Source organism: Euprymna scolopes, chromosome 40 (assembly GCF_053919585.1).
Source record: "Euprymna scolopes isolate OS-2025 chromosome 40, ASM5391958v1, whole genome shotgun sequence".
In the NCBI taxonomy this organism is placed as follows: domain Eukaryota; kingdom Metazoa; phylum Mollusca; class Cephalopoda; order Sepiida; family Sepiolidae; genus Euprymna; species Euprymna scolopes.
Genome location: NC_136521.1, coordinates 28513638 through 28533918, shown reverse-complemented (window position 1 = coordinate 28533918; position 20281 = coordinate 28513638). Strand labels below are relative to the sequence as shown.

General features: G+C 34.0%; 1 protein-coding gene across 4 annotated transcripts in view; it reads right to left on the bottom strand.

The window, feature by feature from the left end:
- Positions 1 to 20281, bottom strand: part of LOC145265458 (acetylcholine receptor subunit alpha-like) — a 1250815-nt gene that overhangs the window by 1203484 nt on the left and 27050 nt on the right. The window contains exon 2 of one of the 4 annotated variants that reach the window (XM_080121318.1): positions 17167 to 17224. The exons of the other annotated variants lie outside the window; for them this stretch is intronic. The gene's annotated coding sequence lies outside the window, so the exon portion shown is untranslated. The remainder of the gene's footprint in view (positions 1 to 17166; positions 17225 to 20281) is intronic. 4 annotated transcript variants of the gene reach the window in all.

The window sequence follows — 20281 nt, the reverse complement described above, 5'->3', positions numbered from 1 at the left end:
TTTTGGCCCCTATTATAACCCTTTAAAATTCATTTAGGGCTCAAATCAAGTTATTTAGATGTATGCCCGAGGAATGTATATCTAAAAGTTCAAGTGTTTAGACTCAAAATTGTAGGAGAAGTTTGGTAGAGTTCTCAAAGGTACAAATCGTTAAACTTTCACCCCTTAATCGCAAAATTTCTGCCCGAGAACCAATCACATCGATTTTCCCAAATCTCAGTACTCTGCATATCAAATTTCGAGTCTGTAGTCTTAAAATTGACAGAGTTATTGCGTAGGGAAATGTGCACAGACACACACACACAGACAGACACTTTTACTTTAATAGATATAATATAGATACGTTCGGAGATTACACTTAGGATATCTGTTGTAAACGGCCTTGCCTAATTTATTGGTCGGGCAGAAATTTAGCAACTGTAAGGTGATGGACTAGAGCCATATTAATTATGGACTCAAAGATTTGGGCGAAACGAAGGAAGAAGCTAATGGGGCGATAATTTCTTTCGCCCAAATTCCTGTAAACTAGTACCACAGAAGCAGTTTTCCAGCAGCCAGGAAAGCAACATTCGTTAAAGTATTTGTTTTAAGGTTTGAAGAGTGCTGGAGAAACCTCAACGGAGCTTTTTTAATAGTATAGCCGAGATGAAAACTGGTCTACATGCTTTTGAGGTGTCTAGTTTTTTATGATACTCGTACCATGCACCTGAGAAGGGAGGATTTTCAGATAATCTAGTGTGGTGTCAGCCAGCAAAGGAAAATCAAGGAGAGAGTAGTCTGCTGGGTTTAATATAGACTCTGAAGCAAATCGACTGGCAAGCATGTTAGCTTTCTCGTTTGCTGTGCTACCGTGATTGGTGGATCTTGGGGAAGTGTTGATTGCCCATTATTTACTACACCATGTGGTGAACTAATTTAAAATGTTACTGATTGAAGACCTTTAATTCTAATTCTAGTCTCCCAAATAGTTTTTAATCACACGAGAAAAATGTTTCTACTTATTTAAACAAAGTAATACAATATTTATTCATAAACTTATGGTAAGTTGCTATTTTTTTAAATTGTTTTACCACTTTTTATTTATTTTTTTTCTTTTTAATTGTAATCTGTATTCGATGAATGTTCCTATTTTCTGTTTCTTTACGTTTTTAATATTTGCTCTGCTTATTTCAGCGGTTTACGTCAAGTGTCGGGCACACCTGAACGTACGTATACCGACATCCAGTTCATAAAATGCACTAGCACCGTTTTTTTTTTATAATTTACGATTTCAGGACTGTTAAGTATTCTGCACTTTAACCCAATAAAGTTTTTTTTCTGGTACAGGCACAAGAAAACAATTCAAACCAACCTTCACCTTGTCTGCATCTTTCACTGGTAAAGCAAACTTTCCTGTCGGTAATCCTGTGGGCGGAAATTTCTATCCACTCTGCTCTTCGCCCTACATATTTTTTTCATTGCTGTTGTTATAGCTACTAGATCGATTCTATGCAAATCCTGCACTAATATGATATCGCTTCAGCACCAAGACAACCTATGCTAATTAAATCACCTTCCAACAAAACTCCGTTTCTTGTTATCCCCCCCAAATGGGAAAAAATAATTATTAATAAATAATAGATTTACAGAGGAAATAAAAATAATTCATAATTTCATGTTCTTACGTCTGTAACACACACATACAAAAATGATATTATTAGCGATGTCGTTAAAAAATAAAAACTTCCTCCTTTACCAATTTAAAATACATTGTTCCAAAATAAAATAATAGCGTCCGATTTAGTAAAAATTTCTAAAATTTAAGGTTTCAGCTTAATAAGTAATTGAAAATCAGGGAATCCTGATTAATTGGTATCTAATACCTGATGGGTCGAATTTTATGCAAATCTGAAATATATGAATTTTCGCAATTTTAAACTCCTTGGTACGCCCCAAAGAAACTGAATTTTGGAAAATATTTATTAACGATGTTTAATTCCTAGCGATAAAATCTCACAAATATAGGACGTTAGATGTCTCGTAGGTATATAACTAAAATAAACTAAATATAGCCCACATTATCCATCCTTACTTTAGCAGATGTGTTCTAACATCTATAATGATCGCTTAATTAGTTCATGTAGTTAATCTTGCGCATATAAATATAAATATATATACGTACCTAGCTTATTATATTATAAAACTTAAATTGCCTTGCTTGGCTGTTGAAACCGCGTAACCGGTCTACAACTTATGGTTTGAAAAATTCTGCGTATGCGAAATTAAGTAAAAACAAAACCATGAAAGTTTTTTAATAATCTTCATTTTTTTTCGCATTTAAAATATGCAAATAAAAACAAAACTAATTCCCTTCTGTTTTTTTTTTGCATCTTCATTTTACGAATGTTATTTATAGTTTTCATTGAAAGTTGGAATGGTTTTCAAACAATTAATTTTGTTTAAAAGATAAAATAAACGAAGTTTATCACATTAGGTCAACGAGCACCAACTTGCTTTTTAAAACTTGATTTTTATAGGCATTTTACTTTTACCTAAACTTTCATTGCAAACTAGAATCGTTTTGAAACAATTTTTTGTTTAAAAGAAGCAGCAATTCGAATCCAATCCGATATTATTCATGAAATGCCACAAAAGTTTGTAGTACGATTTTTTAATTGAATAAAAACTTTCTTTCATTTTCATGCTTTTAAGTTTAAAACTTTTTTAATTCATGTTTTTACTACAATTTTAGACGCTAAAACAAATGCAAAACATTTACGACAAAAAAGAAGCTGCTATTTCGAACAGATAATTTAAAGTGTTTGCATAGAAAAACGTTAAAATATCAGCGTTTTGTTGTTTCTTTTAAATTTAAATTCAAATGACTCTAATGATTTTAAACTGTTAAAATAAAATGAAAGAAAAACTAAATATTTAAATGAAATAATATAAGTAAAAGTTTATTTTTTATTAAAGAATTGTACTAAAAACTTTCGTCGAACTTGTTTCATAAATATTACATTTTACTCTGCAATTTGCATCGCATAATTTTCAAGAGAATTTATTGTCAAGCCTAAATATCAGCTTTTTTCTTTTAAATAAAAACTGTTTTATTCGCAGGAAGTTTTTTTGCCACAGGAATAAGAAAAAACAAATGATATAGGGAGCTAAATTGGCCAAAGGGTGGGTGCTCATTGTACGTTAATGTCTTAGTAAAATATAGTTATCTCCCTCAGATGAATGACGACATATCCAACAGTGCTATTGACTTTCGCTAAGAGTCGCACTTCTTTGTTTACAAAGCCATTCGGTGAAAGCGCTGGCACTTTACCTTTTTGAAAGCAAATATAAAAATAGAAGTTTTGGTAATTTTTTACTTTGTTTCCACCTTAACATTTTCATTTAAAATGACAACTTTAAAAGGTTTTCGAGCATGTTGAAAACGGCTATGGCATTTAAATTCTCCGCAGATAAGTAGTTTTCTGGATATTTATAAATATAATTTTTTTATATTATAAGTGGTGTCCATTGTTGTACGCGCCAGCGCGCATGTTTTGCCATAATTATTATATTCACTATTCCATAGCTAGTCATAACATATACTGACCCAACGGATCACGGGTAGTCTAGTATATTTATAATTTTAAATATATATATATATATATATATGTGTGTGTGTCGCTCCCCATTTTGAGGCATCGCGTCGGAGAGTGACAATTATTCTGAATTAGTAGTTAGGTTTAGTGTTTTCGTTTAAAAGAATTGAAGTAAAAATAAATCACACACACACATATGTATGTTAGAATTTCGTAATAACTTTTAATAATATTGGTAGAATAAACATAATTAGTGAGAAAGATGTTTTGGCTTTTACCAAAAAGTAGAGCGGATTTGCTCATCTTATTTTTTCCTTGGTAATACGTTTACCATTTATGAAAATGAATTAATATAAATCTCTTGCGTTTTGAAAGAATATTTCGAGTGGAAAAGAAAACGATGGAAGTCAAGTAAAAACATGAACAAAAAAATCCACTGAACAAGTCAAGTGTTGCTTCAGCGCATCTTTTCAACACTCGAAAGAATCGTTTGAAGATATCGACTTTGCATCTTTATAGAGTTCGTCATAAAGAAGTCTATTTTAGTGAGTCGACCTGAGTGGATGAATCAAAGATAATGGATGCTGAAGGAGATTCGCTTCTTTCAGTTGTGGAAAAAAGGGATAACAACTCCAGTTGGAAACTTGTTTCGTTCAAAATCACAAACTAAAATGCTATAAGAGGGAAGACAAAGGGGGGATAGATCTAGGATATAGATAATATATTCAGTGAGGCTTGCAAGTCGGATTCGATCAATACATTTCTTGTATACATTTCTGATATCGCAAAAGCTAAGGGCACTGATGCAAATATTCAGTTCTTTTAGAGAACTTGCCGTGCTCTCGTTCCGTTGAAGGCTACTTCCGGTCAGAGTAAAAAGAATCGCTAGTTTTTTATTTTGTGTTAGCTCCTCGACTTCCCCTAACATATTTTTAGTGAGAAAGCATAAGGAAGAAAACACCCAATCTATTCCCTAGTTGGAGAAACAAGACGACTGTAATGTTTCTAGTACTTGTATTTAGTATTCAGGCTACTATGCTTAAATTGTTTTACTAGGGGTCCATTTCTTATCAATTTCCAAGGACCATTCAAAGATAAGAGTTAATGAATGCTAGTTAGATATTCAGACAACACTGCAACGATCGGAAATGGTGAACTTTTGTAAGCATTCAATTATTTAAGAGGAAATCTCAATAAAAACTTGTTTCCATCAGATTTGAAAACGACCATGCTGGGAAGCAGCTCCATGATATGATTTCCGCATGCGAACATTTCTAAGAAACATTTTTGCTAGTCTCCGTCTACTGCATTGTTGTATTTATAGTAGGTGCTCGAATGAGCTCCAATCTCTGTCTATCTTTATAAAACGTTCACAGTAATAACTCGTCTATTTACAATAAAAAAGACATTTTATTTCTCTTTTTATGTACCAAAAAAACAAGCAGAACTTTCATGAACATTGTTATTTCATAAAACATCCCTACGGTTGAAGAAAGTAGCACAGACCTACTTCCTTACTACCTATAGCATGGTTGTCTTGAACAAACACTTGTCGAGTCGTTCTCGTCAGTTGCTAAGTAAACTTCTTTCCATCGCAGCCATTATTTCCAATCCTCATAACAGCGATTATCGTCCAACTATTTTAACCCTTATCCTCGAGTTTCTCGGACCTTTATAAGCGGTGACCCATTTGTCATAATATGGGAACGTGGTAATATATTTCGAATTGGACTCTTTATTTCATTTACTGGGTAGATTGTGCTCGTTTCGTTAAACATGGCCGAGTAGAAATGCTAATTATGTTTTTATTTCGTTTTCATTGCATGCAGTAAAGATTGAACCTTCAGAAGACAATCACTTAGAACTGATTAGTAATCAGTGCCTTTAACCATTGCATAGTAATCCAAGTAACCGAAACAATACAAATTATAAACACAACAAATAAAAGTACCGGACAACATTTTTTGCAAGTTGAATGCTCAATAGTCAGTGCAGGCGATACTAAGAATAAAATTAAGAATTACTTAAAACTTTTACTAAGTCATGTTCACCGGAACTACAACACTATCCTCATGAATCGCATTTTAAAAAATCCCTTAGAAATTACGGATTTCTGAGCTTGCCATAAAGTGCTCGAGTTTCGCAGAAAATTTCTGAGATCGACTCTTTTGTAAGCAAATAAATAAATAAATAAAGGTTCATCACTTTTGGCGAAGTAAAAAGTTGATTATCAGTTGAGTGTTTTTGCTTGCAGGGAAATTCCTGTCAAGCATTTTGTAATCGTGTAGAAATATTGTATCAAACTGATTTATTTTATGTTCAGATTCGAGCTTTTATGAACAACTACTTAAAATGTTCTGCGGCCGACGTGATGAATCAGAACATGAATAGTATGGCCGAAACAGTCTTGATGCACCTTATCGTCTTTATTAGATATTTCGCCTTCATCGATGTAAAAAAGAACAAGTACAATCTGGAACGTTAGCATTCATGCCTATCGACCATATGTGATCGACGTGCTGGCCATACATAATATACGAACCGGTAATACATCGGCTTCCGCCAAAGAAGTTTACAGGAAATATAAAATTCATAAGCAGTCCCCCACCGCATGGTTATCCTGACCATGGGAAGATGACATTCAGCGCTAGCATTCACAAATAGTCACCCATCTGATACTGACTAGGCTCCACGTAGCTTACCTTCAGTGATATAATGAGAACCAGTGTGTTGACACAATTATGTCGCATGTCCATAATATACTAGTTTAATATAAGTCATTGACATGGTGCCTTTGGTTCTGTCGGGCTGAAGTATATTATGTGCAGTTCTGGGAGGTCCATTTCCCCAAGTCATATTTTCTTTCTCCGAAAAATTTCCTATAAAGGGAACTATCAGCGAGTTTGCTCGAACATTTTTTTATGGTCTAGAGTGCATATGTCTCTTATAAGCTAATTTTTACACCATTAGCTTTTGTCTTTACGTCACATTATTTTGCAGTTGAAAGAAATTCCATTTTTTTGTTTTATTATGACAACTATTTAAAAAAATCGATGATGATTCGATCGAATCAAACTTTGACTATTGGTCAAAATCAGTAGAATGTAAATTTTTCTACCACAAATCGATTGAAAGAAATAAATACGTTTAGTATGATTAAAAAATTGAGTTTGAAATAAAATGATTCTAATTAATATATTTCGAAAGTCTAAGCATCAGTTTCGTTCGTCTGTTACACACACACACACATACACACACACACACACATATATATATATATATATATATATATATATATATATATATAGTTTTTAAAACATAATCAGATTCAGCCACTCTGATGAATCGTAGACGACGAAACACGTGTCAGTGGATAATTATATTTTAAAAACAAATATGCCGCTCTCCATATGGGGTACCAAATTTGTTAAAGAGAAAATTATTCCCAACTCGCATTTAGGCAAAAATACACTTTCGTAAATAATTGAATTCATTCAAAGCCTATCGCAAAAACAAAAACAAAAAAGATCTCTCTCTCTCTCTCTCTCTCTCTCTCTGAAATTTTATCAGCTAAATAGAAGAGGATTTAGATCTGCGAGAGTTAAAGAAGAATAAATAGGAAGTAAACTAAAGTAATGCAAGATCATTTACATATGTTGACAAAATTCAAAACAATAGCAATTTAGAATTGTGTATGTATATTTCAGATTCGATATCAACTTTCTTCATATATAATTTCTTCATCAGCACAAGATGTGGGGTTTGAGGATGGTTGACACCAAGTGAACATTCAAATGACAGTATCATGATAATTGGATTATTTATCGAATCGATGAGTATCTTCAGAAAGAATTATTCTCAAAAGAAATTGAAATAATATGTGATCGATTACTAGATTAATTACAAAAATCAATTCCATTGTAAATTTCAGTTTTGTCGTATTACGTTAAAGAATGACTGAATTTATCGATGAAACTTTCATATTTTATAAAAGTGAATAAACATTTGACGCAGTTGAGTAAAACGTTCTAATCCAAATCAATTATGTGGTGTGAATAAGCATATTATTTAATCCTAATCGGAATTTAATATGAAATAATTATAGGTCTTTTGAATTTATCAGACTGTATTTTTATGTGAATAAAAGTTTCACAGTATAATAAGCTTGAGGAAATAGTAATAAATGAATATGCATTGAGTGAATCTTGAATCGTGGTAGAAGCAGGAAGTAAGATATCAAGAGATCAAATGATGTGGCATCCATGACAATATATGCTCTGAGATTTTGAACCGCATCAGCATGCCGAGAGAATTTCGTTTGAAAGATATCGTTTTATTTATGCAGGTACAATATTTGAAGATATGTATTTTAAGTACAAAATCTAGTAATAATAAAGACATCGATTACAATTCTAAGGATGAAACTTAACAAAGTTTACTTGACTTCTGACAGAATATAACAAAAGAGTTAAAGACGGTTTCCGTGGATGAAAACAATAAGCACGCCACTGGAACATTGTTGCCTGATATACTTTTTTCTCCGTTTTCAATACTAATCGCTGCCGTTGAATGGTCTTAGCCTTTCGAGTGGTAAAACGAATTTGATTTCTATTAGCCACTTGTTTTATGGGCGGAAAGCACGCACGTGATTGATAAGCATAAATTTTCTTGTTGCGTAATCGTCCATTCTCAAATCCATGTTCGACAGGTTGAGATGAGTCCTTTTATGGCGACGGTAAGGATAATTCGGGTTCATCACGTACACAACATGAATCAAATGAATCGTGTATATTGCAGTTTACAATATATCAGCGTTTTGAACCAAGAATATATATTCATAGCTTCCTAAAGAAAACAACACGTTAGCAATGTTGATTAGTATATGATCTGATTTTACGATCAAAAAATAGTGAAAGCAACATCGTAGAGAAGACATAGAGAAAGGAAGAAGCCGTGTAAATGCTAAAAAGAAGAAATGCTAAAAAGAAGAAATGCTAAAAAGAAGAAATAAAAGAAATATGGATGGAAGGTCCGTAGATCGATATGAGATAATTGAAATTGTTATGAAGCGATAAATAATAGCAAGATACAATGTATGAAATCGAATTTAATAAGATGGTGCTACCGTATTTAAAACCGCGCAACAAAATATGAAACGAGTGAATTAGAGCAGAAAATAACTGAATCTACCTTATTTTCCGCTTAATAAATTAGTGGAAAAGTGGCTAATTTTAGCCATTTCTCAAAGTAACTCTGTTTTTATACGCATGCATGAATTAACAGACAATGATAATTTGCCTTTTTATCGAAAGTTAAATATATCGATAATCGTTTGATTTTGAGTTTGTATAATTTAAGAATAATGAAAATAAATAACAACAGAGATAACAAAAAGGAACGTCACATGAAACAAAGAAAACTGACACAAAAAAAAACAAAAAAACTGTTAACTAACATCGCCCCCTCTAAAAAAAGGGGGGGTAACAGTGTTGTGCTGGTATCGTTTTGTACCACATCTAATTATCCAGAAGTGCCAAAGAGGATAGAAAGACAGAGTAGAGAAATCACTAACCACTCCTCTAGCGGATGAGTGTGAAGATGACTGGGACCTTAGGCAGGCTTTTTACGACCCAAATTCCAGTGAAAACTAATCGTCATTGATAGTGAGAGGTCAGTCTCACTCTCAAGGTCACGGCTGTTGTGATAATGCAAATTCATTGCAAAAGTAATCAAATGCGATGAAGATTATTGGAAATCTTTGGAGACTTCTTGTCACTCAGACGCCAGGGTTATTATCAGTGAATAATCTTTGATGATGACCTGTGTGAGAACTCCTGGTGAGTAAATAAGAATAATGTAAAAACAAAAGATTAATTGAAAAATGTAACGATGAAATGAACAGTTTAACTGAAACTTAATTATGTTCATATATGTGTGTGTCTGTGTGCGTGTGTGTATGCATATGCATGTGTTTGTGTGTGTATGCATGTGTGTGTGTGCGTGTATGTGTGTGTGTGTTTGTGTGTAGATTATTTTGGTATTTTTGTTGTACAATGGGGAAAGGAGTGGCTGGTTACTTTTAATGCATCTAAAACCAAGCTTCTATCTTTACATCATCAACGTTCTGATCCCCATCTGGCATCAATTAAAATAAATGGCCCTCGTCTGGGGGGGGGGCTCAAGTTTTGACAGGCTTCTGGGCTTGACCTTTACTCCTGATCTTAAATGGAATACGTACATCAAATCTGTTGCCAAGGCCGCTGGAAAAATGATGGGATCCTTCTATCGATCCAGTAGATATCTCACTGCTGATGCAATTCTCTATCTATATAAAAGCCAGATACGTCCAAGTATGGAATACTGTTCCCACATATGGACAGGAGCTGTTAGAAAAGACTTGTCCTGCCTTGATAGGGTTCAAAATAGACTTCGTGGCCTGGTGGGAGATGTCCTTTTCTCTTCGCTGCAACCTCTATCTCACAGAAGAGATGTTGCGAGTTTGTCTCTGCTTTATCGTAAAATTCACGGAAAGTGTTCGACTGAGCTTCAATCTATGGTCCCCCCTCGCCAAACTTTCACAAGAAACACTCGTCTAGCTGAAAACACTATTAATAATTCCCCCCACTCTTTATCTGTGCCTAAACCTAAACATAGATTCCATGATCAAAGCTTCTTTCTTAGAACTGCACGCCTGTGGAATTTTCTTCCGTTTTCCTGCTTTCCAGCTGTCTATAATATGGTTGTCTTCAAGTCCAACGTGAACAAGTTTCTGATGAGCCGTTCCACTTAAGTTAACAAATTTACCGAACTTCCATAACTATCGATTACTATATTGCCATTTTGACTGCTGTACACTCTTTAACCCTTATCCTTGAGTGGCCTATCGGCCTTGATAAGTGGTGCCGCCTATGTAAAAAAAACATAGACTTCTGGAAATATTTTTTGCTAATGATGAATGAGTGGTTATAGAAAAAGAAAATGTCGCTGTTTCTTCTTCTTCTTCTTTTTCTTCTTCTTATCCTTCTTCTTTTTCTTCTTCGTCTTCTTTTTCTTTTTATTATTCGTCTTCTTCTTCTTCTTCTTCTCCTTCTTCTTATTATTATTATTAAATAGTAGTTTCAACTTTTGAATGTTTAAGTCGATTTTTTTTCTTAGTTTGTGTTTGAAAACTGATGTCAGATTTTGAAAATTATCGATTTGTATGTGCATGTCCCAAAAGAAGATTAAAATTGTAGTCCAATCCACAGTTTTCATATCTTTCAGTGTAGGATCTGAGGGACTTTGTTGTAACTTAATTTTTTTATATACTTATACTGAGCTAGCAAAGAGCATTCTGATATAATATGCGCTAATGTTTGTTCCCTTTCATTACACGATCCGCACATTATTATTATTATTAGTAGTAGTAGTAGTAGTAGTAATAGTAATAGTAGTAGTAGTAGTAGTTTTAATTTTCTTTCTCTTATAATAATATGTTCTACTCTTTATTGGATGCTGAGCTTTTTTAATTCAGTTGGGATTAAATTTTTTTTATATATAAATACTGTTTGAAGTTTACCATTGCGTATATCAAGTAAACACTACATCCCTTTGTTTTCATTAATATATATGTGTGTGTGTGTGTGTGTGTGTGTGTGCGTGTGTGTGTGCGTGTCTGTGTGTTAATAATAAATATAAAATATAACATATATAATATATTATATAATATATATAATATAAAAGATATAAAATATAAAATAATATAATGTTATATATATATATATATATATATATGTAATTCTACATACAACATGTGACCACATGTGCTTTTACTTTGCCCTCATCAGCCGCTAACCAGAGGTAATGACACAGTTTCGGTGGCTAAAGCGGGACTGCCACCCCTGGCGCCACCAGCAGCTATTGCTGCTGGGCAAAGCAATAAATAGGATTAAAAAAAAATACCTGGCATATTCAAGCAGAGGAAAAACGCTGTTTTTAACTTTTTTCATTTTTAACTTTTTAATTTTAATTTAAATTTTTAATTTATTTTTCTCTTTAATTTTCCCTTTTTTTCCTTCCTTTTCCCTCTTTTTCTTTCCTTTTTTCTTCTCCCCCTTTTTTTCCTTTTTCCCTCCCTCTCTCTTTTTCTTTTTCTTCCAGAGCAGCCCGAGAACGGACAATATTATGCTCTCTTTCCAAATGTCTTCGAATTGCGCCAGATCCAGCATGACGCCTGTCTAACAATTGTTTGCAGGCGACATTAATCCCTTCCAGTGACGCCTATTTTCGAAAGAAGCGAAATGGTGGAGTGTCCTCAAAATCCTCGACATTCAACCTCAATAGGCATCACATTGCACATCCATCCCTTTTATGTACACTCGGCACGCACGCATTCGTACCGATCTTTCTTTCGTTCATGAGCCTCTGAGAAATTTTCTTCCCAAGGGACAGTTAGCTCGATTAAAAATATACTCTTTTTAGAGTCAGACTAGAGCAAAATATCAGGCCGCTTTTCTGTTTGGATGATGTGGAAATTTCAAAGATGTCTTCAGATCTGCTGAAACTTTCCAATCCTTTGCCCCATTCAATAACTTCATATTGGGATTCAATTTATTTTTCCTCTTTGATGGACATTTGCCTTCCTGGCAAAATTGAACCCTGGGTTCACTAGTTGTTACAGGCTGTTTGTTAGCTAATATACACTGGGATGATATTATCTCAACCAGCACTTCTAGAACCTGGTTGTGTCGCCATGTAAACATTGGAAGGGATTTTGAGCATGCAGACAAGAAGGTACCGCGCTCTTTTTGACATATAGTGCATAGATCAGAATCTATATATCCCCATTGTTTGAGATTCGATGCGCATGGCAGTAGGTCATATGTAGACCTCAAAAGGTAAGATATCGCCAGTGGTTCCATTTCGATTAAGGTGTTCCATGATAATTTAACTGGCTCAATATCACTCCATGTTGTCCACGCACATTGCTTGGCCTGGGTAACAGCAGTAGCTTTTCTTTTTTCCTCCTCAAACATTTTTATTTCCTCGGTCACCATTTTTCTCTTATCTTTAATGCCCATTTTGGAAAATGGCTCATAATTTGTGGATCCTAAACCAGCCCTGTCAACCTGAACAAGACCCATTATTTCCTTAGTTCGAAGACTGGATTCTGCTTCTTCAATTGTTTTTGTAACTGACCACTTGGTGCCAGCTTTTACAGTTGGATGTGCTTCCCGGACAAATTCATCATTTGAGTCATTCATCATCATTTGAAGACGCACCTTTTCAACTTTGAATTCTTCTACTAATGCGGACAAAGGAAGTTGCAGGCTGCCAGAATTCGTGTATAACCCTATTTTAGAAAAACAGGGGGGTCTCCAAGCCATTTACGTATATATTTATTTGCGTGTTGTTCTATCCGTTCAATACGAGATAGTGCTATTTCATAAATTTGCATGGGCCACGAAAGACGGGGTACTAATCCATATTGATAGCACCAAGCTTTCATCTTTCCCGGCAAAAAAGCTTTATTTATTGCCTCAAGTCCCTTCAGGACCATGTTTTGCAATTCCATACCCCGATGTCTGTCTGTTAATGGAATTTCGTAAAGGCGTCCTAGACTCTTCACAGGAATTTCCTTAACTGTCGGTACAATATCCTCCCCGACATTAAAGTGAATTTGCCTTACAGAACCTTTAATGATTGACAAACTTCGACTTTTCTTTGGTTTAATCCTCATTTTCACCGTTGTAATATATATGTAAATAAATATATATGTAAATAAATATATATATAAATATATTATATTAATATTAATATATTATATTTATATTAATATTAATATAATATATGATATATGTATATATATATAAATATAAATAAATATATATATAAATATATATATATAGACAAACACACACACACACACACACACACACACATATATATATATATATATATATATATATATATATATATATATATATATATATATATATATATATATATATATACATACACCCACAGGCATAGTCGCGTTCACACCGGTTTTCGTCAGATCACCGAAGTTAAGCAACGTTGAAGCTGGTTAGTACCAGATGAGTGACCATTTGGGAATTTTAGGCGTTGTATGTGTTCTCTGCTTACCTCGGCATTTGTTCGTATTTACAAGGCCTCCCAACGGGACAGAGTTAGACACCAGGGTCGTTTTTTAACGTAGAGAAAGGGAACAAAAATAAAAATTGTCTCAGCCGTAAAGGATTTCTCCTCCACTGACAGAGAACAAGAAATTGAAGTGCAGTATCTGAGGCACAGATACTACACTTTGATGTTTCCAGTCGTCCTGTACATACATTTCACTTGCACTGGTATTTAACAATGTTGAGTCAGGAATGGTGGTGTTGGAGATTGCACACCTCCTGCTACAAAAAATTCACGTGTAGCCACCCCTTCGTGGGTATCCATTGTCTGTCAAAAACTAAAAGAGCCCCTATATATATATATATATATATATATATATATATATATATATATATATATATATATATATATATATATATATATGTGTGTGTATAGTGACGTAAGGTATGCTTTGCCAGTGTTTGCACAAATATTCATACAGAATCATAAAATGACGCCAGTTATTTTATGATTCATAAACTATTATTTCTGATGACCCAAAGTAAAACACCAACTTTTGAATAAAGTATTTCTTTGCGAAATGTATTCCAAACGATGTAATTTATCAGACTATTTGCTTTCTCGTTTTCATTCGGCATATTTTTCCTCGCTTACTTTTTTCATGATGGAATGAAAGTACATGCATGCACACTGGTCGTTATGATCGATTGAACACGCACAAACTTATATAAGATGTAGTTTACTTAAACCAATGTGTGTGAGACACGTATGTATAATAGTATTAGAAATTACGACATGTTTCCATTTCTAGCCTTATACACATTAATATTTATCTCTTTCGTTATATATATATATATATATATATATATATATATATATATATATGTATATGTAAAATAAAAATTACAATTAAATTTACCAAAATGATCCAAGATGGTAAAACTAAAGTATATTATAAATATTAAAGAATTAATATTTATAAAGTAATCTCAACCAGATGTAAAAGCTCGATAAAACCAAATAGGAGATAGAGCTTATAATAAGTGAGAATGGAAATTTAACTAACTTTCTTGGATTTACATTTTTGGATTTTACCGTCATTGGATACTTTACCTTTCACCAGACTATCCATTCACGTGAAGTCACCCTTTTCTTCACCCTATTCCCTCTGCTTCACTTTTTGTTATCAAGTAAGATCTTTGACTAACTTGTAATTTCATCAAATACTTTTGCAAGCAAAATCCGATCCTGCATTCTGCTAATTCCTACCCTCTGATGAGAAGGAAAGTATTTCTTCGAAACTCCGCGGATTTAGGACTATCCACTTATTTAGTGTTTCCTTTTCAAATTAAATATGTTTCTAACTCTTTTCCAAAGTGTTTTTAACATGTTTTGCTCTTATAATTGCTCTTTATATATATATATATATATATATATATATATATATATATATATATATATATATATATATATGTATATATATATGTGTGTGTGTATACATATATATATATATATATATATATATATATATATATAAATCAAGCGTTCCACGAATAAATGCGTATGCGTTAGTGTGTGCGTCTTAGCTATCTTTCTTCGCTGTTTTTGTAGTTTCTCGCGATAAAATTTTCCCCCGCTGTCGGCTATCGACCGTCCGTGGTGCGGAGGTAAGGGACAGCTCAACCACAACTGCTTTAAGAGACGCGAATATTTATTATCTTAAAAAGCGAACTAGTCGATGTGTTGCTTACTAAATACGCCCTCTCCGTCGGCCATTGCTTTAAAGAAGGCGATGGGTTGCGTTAAAAGCCATCCTTTCAGATTATGAATATCCAATACCGTTACATGAATAAGACAGACAGATCTTCGATTGCTGCTAAGACTTGCAAGAGGCAAAAAAAAAAAAAACTGTATGAGTTGAGATGAAGATACCTGTTAGAAAAATACATGTCTGGCCGTATGCGCGCGCTCGCACGTGTGGGTGGGGGGGGCCGTCTGCGTCTGCGAGTAGATGTTGAAAGCGTTCTGATTGATTGTCTGTATTAGGATATGCCAATATAGGCTCTCGTTCTCTCAGGTATGACTGGTTAGAAGTCCTAATTAATTTGCAATTGTATTTTTTAGTGTCACCCGCATTGAGGATTGATCCTTCAACTTCCAGAAGTGTAATTCACAACTAAATTTTATCAAGTAGTCTATCCACTATATCATAAGTACTACTGGAAACAATACAACTTATTCATCTTTAATACCAGTGTCATAAGATTCCGCACAACTAACCCCTTATTTTATTCCATTAATCATCGTCAATCAGCTCATTAGGTTTTTACCTTTCAAATAGCTATTATTATTCCATTTCAGTAACAGTTATCCTCGAATAGTCTTGATAAATAGAACACGTTCAGTAAAAAGGTACATTCGCCTTGCACATCACTCTTGTCCGACTTGATTCTGTTGCTGGCATTGGTTTACCCGATTCCTTCGAGAAGAACCACGTGAAGGTTGTTAAAATACCAAAATTAATGTAATGCTACCGATTCAAACTTGGCACACCTAGATGGCCATTCCACATCGTTATCCACTTCAACCTCCATATGCATCTACATAAAACGTTTCAGTCGATTTAAAATCCGGCCTTCTTCAAACACCTCTTTTTAAGTTTCGAAATCTATATAACGAACTCTAGTACCTTTACAGATTTTCGAAGTGAACCGTTTATTGTTCTTGTTCTATCAGCGATGCTCAGCAAAGGAGTGTAAATTGATGTTATTTTATGTATCCCAAGGTAAGACAAGAAAGTGTTTTGGTGGAACGAACTGGATTCGAATTTGGCACATCTAGGTGTTCAATGCGTGTATTTGACCAGTTAGCCACCGCCACATCTTGATTAGAGAGGTTAGAAAATCTACTATAGGAGTCGAACTTTTTTTTTTTTTTTTGTAAGACATGTCATGTGTATAACATTTGAAGGAAAAGACGAGGAAAATGGTCCCAAATAACTGCTTTTATTCTTTATTTAACAAGTATTTACGCATCCCAATCTCTGTGATTCAACATAACCGGTCTTTACCCCAGCTTCTCAAAGGGGTGCACGATAAAAGTAGTGCTTCTATAAACACGAACGAATCTTATCAGCATGTCTACAAACGAAAAACATGTTTCTACTTTCTTCGCCACGTCTAACTCCTTGAATTTCTCTCAATGACGTAATACCTTTAAATGTAATCCCATCGCTAATTTTGAAATTCAAATCGGAGTTTCCTCCCCTTTGCACAATTTAACCTAATATTTTGGGCATTATTTTTGCGAATCCATACACAATATCACTAGACAATTATTTATGACGGAATCTAATACTATTTTTAATGTAATGAAAGGAATGCCTTTTTATCGATCTATGATATTCACCATTGTTTTGTAGATGCAATCTTCTCGTTGTGTGTGTGAAATGTGTATGGAGTGCATAGCTTACGTATAGAATTTGGTTTGTCGATATTCTAACCAAAATGGCTTCGAGACGGCATTCTTTCCTGAAAAGTGTAAAAGAGAAAAATATTTGTTTAGTTTTAATCGAAATGCCTGAAGCTTTCATTTTTTCCATATCTGTTCCAATGGAAGTTATTTTTATTCCTACTTTACAACTTATAGTTTTTTTTTTCGTTCACGGTCTTCCATACATGTTTTTACAGTGTTATTATCAATTTTATTTCAAGTAGTTTTCATTTCCTGGCTTTATGAACTGTTCCCAATCTATTTATCTCTATCTTATATTATTATCTATCTTATCTCTCTATTTTATCTAATCTATATATCTCTTATTGTATCTTATCTATATATTTATCTATATATGTATCATATCTATCTATATATCTGATATTGTATAAAAGGAACTTTGTGTGTGTGTGAGAGGCAGAAACTCGGAAACGTATGCGCCAATTTGCTTGGAATTTTACATGAAAATACATAAAGTGTCTGAGAGTGTTCTTACGTAGGTTTTATATCGGAATGCGTCTGAGAAGTATAAAAAAATCGATAATCGAAAAATCCGATTAAGGAAAGAAGTCCCATTTTTACCAAAGTAAACATTTTTATACAACCTAACATCACAAGTGCATTTGAGAAATTTTATCACCGCACAAGCAGAAAGGCCCAACCTACAAAATTATATTATTTTATATGATAGAATCGCATTCGAAATTTATGTCTATTTTTATAGCATAATTGAACCATGATACTTGACTTTTGTATTTTAAAATTTAAGTCAAGCTATTATTAATAGATAAAATTATAAAATCAATAGTATATTATCTACAGTGCAATATAGCTTATTTTACATGATAGAATCGCATTCGAAATTTAAGTTTATTTTTAGACCACAAATTTCCTCCGTGTATATTGCGAAGATGTCTAGAGCATACAATTTGATTTAAGAAAAAAAGTAGATTTCACTGATTTCGAAGATAATAAAAGTATAAGAAAAACATTTGCTGACACCCATTCACTTGGCTCACTCTACTAGTATATATACAAGGTGCCTTAAATAAGTTTCCAGACTTTTTTCGTTTGGGCACATTTATTGATAGCAGACACACACATGAAACTCTAGTCTACTTCGAAATAATCTTCTCCGGCTGTAATGCACTTGTACCGTTCCAACCATTTCTAGGTCCATGGAAGTCGTCTTATGTGAGCTCGTCAATGACCTTCGTCATGGTCTTTTATCTCCTCAGTTGTCTCATAATGACAGTTTCTTATGTTTTCTTTGAGCTTATGGAATTACCGAAGTCACGGGAAGCAAGGTCTGGACAATAGAGAGGGTGAGGGTCTTGATGCCGATCTTGATCAAATAGTTTATGTTAAGGATGCAGTTGTGGGCTGCTGCATTATCCTGCTGGAAATGCCACATACGCGATTTAAAGAGTACTGACTTCTTCCGAATGGAATCTTTGCCTGAACTCCGTTAAAACTTTAACATAATATTTCGTATTAACTGTTAACTGTCCAGTGGGTAACCTGTGCATGTAAATCATGTCCCCTCTGTCAAAAACGGTATCATCATAAAAGTTTCGGTGTGAATTTTCTCTGTCTGGCCTTCTTGGGTCTGGGAAAACTAGCATGCTTCCACTGGGAATTTTGCCTCTTGGTCTCTGAGTCATAGTCGTCATCGCATATTACCATAGCATCAAGAACTGCGTGATCTGAATTGATCATCTCCTTCTTGTCATGACAACGTCTTTCTTTCTGATCTCTGAGCACACTTGGAAGAAACTTCACAGAAATCTTCCACATCTTCAGTTTCTCACGAATGATCGTGTGAACAGTTCCCACACTGGCATCAAACTGTGCACTTATTTTCTCTATAGACACACGAGGGTTTTTATCCATGAAATTCTTTATTTGGCCAATCAACTCCGACGTTTTGACTTTCTTACTCCTCCCACACAACTCATCATCTCTCACAGACTTCCTGACTTCCATAAATCTCTTATGCCACTCAAAAACTGATGCTTGATTCATGCAAGTTTGCCCAAAAGCAATATGAACAATCCCATACGTTTCTGTGGCATTTTTCTAAGTTTAAAACATGATTTTATTGTATATCGTACTTCTAAAGTGTCCTCACGTCCAAGTTGGATTTTTGAAATTCACCAGTTGTGACAATCAGACTTTAGTGCATTGTCTATTTGAACCTGAAATAATAAAATTTCTCGCTCTTTCTCTCCCTCCTTCTGTGTTTTAAGTGTGAGCTCCTTACCATTTTGTGTTATATACTGAACGTTAGTCATGTGCACTGGTTTTATATAATTAATTTTCTCCCGTATGTGTGTAATATATTGGATGTAATAAATGCAGTCAAGAATGTGCAAAATAATTGCCGGAGTAAGATGCGTGGAATCAGAAAAAAAGACAATAAAGAAGGTAGAGGTGTGTCTGTAATACTATAGAATCCCCCCATTTATATGAGCTCGTGTCTACAGAGAACTATGTGAGTGTATGAGCATATGTCTGTTCACATCGCATTTAAACTTCTGCATGTTAGTACTGTCTGAGTGGCAGGAAACATGAAGGGCATTAAAAATCTAGTATTTCTATAGAAGAATCTCTAGTAGAAGGCTTTCCAACATCTAGAGACCTCTACAGTAAAAGGGTTGGGATGTTGCTGCTAGACGGGTTTGTCGATGGTATGTACGCTGAGGAGGTACAAGTGCAATGAGTTCATAAGAAAACATTCTATTAAAGTTCTTGTAAAAAACATTCTATTAAAGTTCTTGTAAAAAAGGCAGTGATGAAACATTGCGGCGATAGGGCAGAGGTAGAAACTTGGTTGCTATTGCAGGGCCAATTAGATTGGAGATTTGTCTAAGTGTGAGAGACTCGGGGTAGATTCATCAACCCAGATATGGCAACGATACTCTATACATGGATAAGAATTTTAGGGATAAAGAATATTTTCATGTGTGAGCAATTTTCTAGATATTAGCGGTTAAAGAATATTACATTGGATCAGACAAAATAATGACAATGTCAGTGTAATACTATAGAATCACCCAACCCTACAATCAGAATTACCGGAAGAGATTTGTTGA